Source organism: Mya arenaria, chromosome 3 (assembly GCF_026914265.1).
Source record: "Mya arenaria isolate MELC-2E11 chromosome 3, ASM2691426v1".
NCBI classification, from domain to species: domain Eukaryota; kingdom Metazoa; phylum Mollusca; class Bivalvia; order Myida; family Myidae; genus Mya; species Mya arenaria.
The window spans coordinates 57,966,759-57,972,185 of record NC_069124.1 but is presented as its reverse complement, the minus strand read 5'-3'; positions in this window follow the sequence as shown (position 1 = coordinate 57,972,185).

Here is a 5,427-nt window from a genome sequence, read left to right as displayed (position 1 = left end):
GAATTTAATTATATTTGAATTTTGTCTATAATATCTCGGGATCAGTGCTTCCCGTTTGGTGCGAAATTCGGAATATTCTCGTATAAAATGAAAACTGTCTCCTATGGTGTTCGGACAAAAAAGGACTATGTCTTTCGTTGTATGAAATACCTCGCCACGCAATAGGCAATTTAAAATTACAACTCCTTAATTAATTGTAGATTTCCAACGCTGTATTCCGTGAAAATTTCAGTTAATAACTTTCAACTTTTATTTCTTCTTTAAAACTACTGTTTAATACACCTTTGTGCGATTCGTTCATTTTCTCTCGCCAGACTTGCACATTTTTGTCTTTAAGGTTTGTATAACTAAACCAAAGATATTTTTGCTTGTCATCGTTTTTTGGTTATCATATAGATAGGTAAATCCGGTGTTGTTCAACAACGTCTTGACATAATTTAGCCAATTGTTATTTAAGCCACTTTGAGCCATTGTTCTTAATGCAAATGCTGCATCTGAATCCTTATTAACGACAAGAAAGAATTTCCAAATATTTCGTTTAAATGATGATCTGACAGTTTTATCGAAGCGTAGGACGCAATAGACTGGGCAATGATACCGGACTTACTGTTCGAGGAATAATTCACCTACACCGCACTCGAGAACAATATCGTTTAAAGAGATAAGCAAAAGGTCAATGAGAGACTCAGAAGATTCAGTAAGATGGGTAGGGTCTCGTATGACTTGGGTCTAGTTGAACTGTTGACAGACATAATCAATCTTTAATCGGGTTGAGGGTTTAGAGGGCGTCTATTTTTAATGCGCAGTTCAAGCCAAAAACATTCAATGTCGTTTATCTCGAGGTCATGTATCACTTAAAACAAACACATCTGACTGAATTTAAACAATTATACCACCATGTGCATCGGAAGTCTATCTCTTCTGTTAGGAGCATCGAATTTGGATATATCAAATCGGAAGTTGCTGATGGATTGAGCCATGCTTCGGTGAAGGCTAAAATGTCAAAATTGTGTAAGTCAGCGAACAAGATATCCTTTTCGCTACTGAAGCTCTGAACATTATAGTGGACGATACTAAGGCATCCAGTTACGTCAACTAGGATTTCAGAAGAGGATTTTCACGAACGTCTCCAGAACGGAGTTCGAGCATAGTTAGATAACATGTAAGAACAATTCGTGATAAGTTCCCTTTCCGAAAGAATTGTAAGAACAAGTGTATATTTCATATTGAACCGTAAGGTGGAAAAAAGAGTTGTGCTCGATGTATGTATATTCAACGTTTACATGTATTTGCGAAAAGTTGTCTTCTATAACTTCTATAGTTAATAATCTGATTGGAAATATATATATATATGTTGGATATCGTAATATTGCGGCTGAATAAAACGTTAGTAGGTAGAATTAAATATGAATAATCGATTAGAATAATTCATCAGTTTATGTGATTATTTACCGCTTGACTAGCCACGACTATGACCGGCCAAAATTGAATGAAATGTTAAAGCAACAGCTACAGTTAAAGTTTTTAATATTCATGTGTCAGTTACTATGAAAAAATAAGCAATGTTGCAGAGTAAGCCTGCTTCTTATTGGAACACTGCATCCAGCAATTTTACAATTCTACTATGTCTTCTTGTATTTTGTTTGATGGCCATAATTCTCAGCCAATCAGAATAAATCAGCACACACTATTTCCATGAAACATGAAACGCTGTATCTTGCTGTAAGACATATACTATATCATCTAGTAGAATTGTGTCAGGGCCGTTTTCGCTAGAAGGGTCAAGATAATGGCAGAATATGCCAAAGTTACTTTCCGTTATTCTTCCTTTTTTAATATCTGATCTTATTTGTTTCAAGCAGTTTACAAATTGTGCTTAAGCATTTATATAGATAAAAAATATGTTTTGAAGCCTCTTATTATTTTCATTGCACACACCTTGTTCATCTCGTACCCCTATGCTTATTTCCATTAAATGATTATAAAGTTTTATGGAGCGTTAATTTTCTGCTTAGACTTTTATAAGAATTTATTGAAGTGCCTTATTTTCTTGACGTTAAGCATTTCTTTAATAATGTAGTTGTAATTACCATCAACAGTAATTATGTATAAATTAAGTAGCGCCTTTCATAAAACTGAGGCCCTAAAATTATGCAGCTTGATAAATAAGAGGTGTCATTTCGATGATGATGTCACAGTTGTTATAGTATGTAAGTGGGATTGTTCTCAATTAAATGATACGTTTGCACGAGTTTTGATAAACGCGTCAAGAGTTCTAATATAGTTAAACTGGGTTTTATTATTTCGAAACGATACGACACGTTGTGTTTATTGCATAAAATAATATATATAATTTTCATAAAATATAAACATACACTGAACAATGAATGGTGGTAGTCACAAACAAGGTTTTCTTTTCTCTTTTTTTTTTTGGGGGGGGGGGAATACATTATGCGTATAGTTGCTAGATGTGGTAAATACTTGTATAAAATTGAAAGTAGGTTTTCAGACGGAATGACAATACTTGAAACATAAATACAAATATCCAGTTCAGTTAAAGAAGAAGTAAAGATTATTTTAACACATACTATAAGGATATGATTAGCATAATATGTTATAATAAGAATTGATAATTGTTAATTAATTATTATTTGCTTTTCAATCAATTTTTTGTTTGAACATATTCCTTGTAACATAACATGAGTGAAGTATAGAAATATTTTATCTTATTTTGATGACCATGTATGGGTTTTATAATAATAATCTTGCTTCATTTTATGTTTGTTGTATTTTTAGAATATTATTAAATTCAATGTATCTTTATTATCATAACTTGTCATAATCTTTTACAACATAATAAGCTGAAATTAAACATCAAATATGTCATATTGTTGTACATCCTTTTTGTGGTAATCTTATACTTGAGTTTTTGTTTTAAAGCTGCACTGTCACAGATGTACCATTTTTACAACTTATGGCTTACACCTAACGGTTTAAGAAAAATGCATAAATCATTAATTTTTTAACTAAATATATAAATCTGCGATCTATTTTTTTGTCAGCAGTCTTATATAACTGGTTTCCATGGATTTTTGCAAATATTTGCTCGTTCCAAGACAAAAAATAAAAGAGTTGTCAAAACGTTCAATCTTTGCAGCTTTAATTCATTACAAAAACGTCTTGGGTTTGTTGTGTTCCTGCTAGTTTCGTACATCTGTTGAGAACTTAAAATCTAGCGTTTCTATATTTCAATAAATTGTCTCCACCTATTTTTTATAATCTAATTCTCTAAATCAATAAAAGAAGGGTGTGAGGTTCTCTGTGTGTTTAATGATACGTTTCTATAGTAACATAGGTAACCTTATAATCTACTCTTGTAATATATCAGTTAAAGCAGCGTGTGTGGTTCGGTGTGTGCTTGTTGTTATGCATGTTCGGGTATCCGTGGTAACCTTATAAGCGTGTGTGGTTCGGTGTGTGCTTGTTGTTATGTTTGTTCGGGTATCCGTGGTAACCTTATAAGCGTGTGTGGTTCGGTGTGTGCTTGTTGTTATGTTTGTTCGGGTATCCGTGGTAACCTTATAAGCGTGTGTGGTTCGGTGTGTGATTGTTGTTATGTTTGTTCGGGTATCCGTGGTAACCTTATAAGCGTGTGTGGTTCGGTGTGTGCTTGTTGTTATGTTTGTTCGGTTATCCGTGGTAACCTTATGAGCGTGTGTGGTTCGGTGTGTGATTGTTGTTATGTTTGTTCGGTTATCCGTGGTAACCTTATAAGCGTGTGGTGTTCGGTGTGTGCTTGTTGTTATGTTTGTTCGGGTATCCGTGGTAACCTTATAAGCGTGTGGTGTTCGGTGTGTGCTTGTTGTTGTAATGTCTGTTCGTGTATCCGTGGTATCCTTATAAGCGTGTGGTGTTCGGTGTGTGCTTGTTGTTGTAATGTCTGTTCGTGTATCCGTGGTAACCTTATAAGCGTGTGGTGTTCGGTGTGTGCTTGTTGTTATGTTTGTTCGGGTATCCGTGGTAACCTTATAAGCGTGTGGTGTTCGGTGTGTGCTTGTTGTTATGCTTGTTCGGGTATCCGTGGTAACCTTATAAGCGTGTGTGGTTCGGTGTGTGATTGTTGTTATGTTTGTTCGGGTATCCGTGGTAACCTTATAAGCGTGTGGTGTTCGGTGTGTGCTTGTTGTTGTAATGTCTGTTCGTGTATCCGTGGTATCCTTATATTCTTATTGTGAGATATTTCAGTACAAGCAGCGTGTGTGGTTCGGTTTGATTTTGTTGTTGTAATGTTTGTTCGGGTATCCGTGGTAACCTTATATTCTTATTCACATTGAAGGTTGTTTAACTTACAATATCCAGTATTCTATCAATGTCTTGGTATTTTTTTCATCTCATTTGTTGGACAAAAGTAAATGTAAATTTTGTCAAGAGGTTGGAATGTTTTTTGTCTTGTTTAAAAACTATAGTGGCACTTTGACCATAATCAGGTGTAGTTTTGCCATATATTACATCATATTCACGCTAGTTTTTTTTATAGATGTTTGTCGGGTCTTCGCTACTATTGTGGGATATTTTAGGAAATATCGTTGACATTGAAATTCATATACGGTACATTCATGCGAGTAATATCGTGATTACATATGCAATGTACAGAAAATAGGTATGCAGATGGTGTGCAAATTTTAGGTAAGTTATCCTGTTGATATAATAAAGGTAACCATCCTAAAGGCTAACCTTACCCGTACCATAGCAATGACCTTCTTACCTTCCTATTCATGTTGGCCCTCTATCAGCAGTATGTTCCACCCGATCTTCATGAAACGTGAGAACGAGTGTCCCAATGTCAACTTCAACTCGTATGTACAAAAGGCATGTTAGTTAATGTAGGCTTATTGTTAAAAATCAATTTAACGTTGATGAACTCGCTTTAAATGTTTGTCTGTTCAAGTTCCTTGTCGATTTCAATCATAGGTAATTTGATGATGTCAGGTCAAAAGGGGGGTAATTAGCTCTAATTAGAACAAAATACCAAGATACAACCTTTAACCCCACTCCTGATTGAGATGAAGTCAGGACAATTGCTGTATAATTGTAATATAAAACTAACCGTTTATGGGCCATGTTAGGAAGTTCATTTAACTATATGTTCAATCAATTATTTCCTTCCAAATTTCCATGAAACTTCATTTAGTATGTGTTTTTTTCCAAATTTGATGTCATATTGGAATAAAGGACACACCAGTCACACAACAGGTCAACTTTTTTACCCTATTGTCATCACACTTGGTAAGAATGTTTGTCAATATATTTTGAAGACTTAATTAACATTGAAAGACAATTGTATTTATGTGAGCGATATAATAGGATTTGTTAAGTCCCCTTACTATGGGGAGTTAAATAATTATTTACTTTTATTCTATATTAATA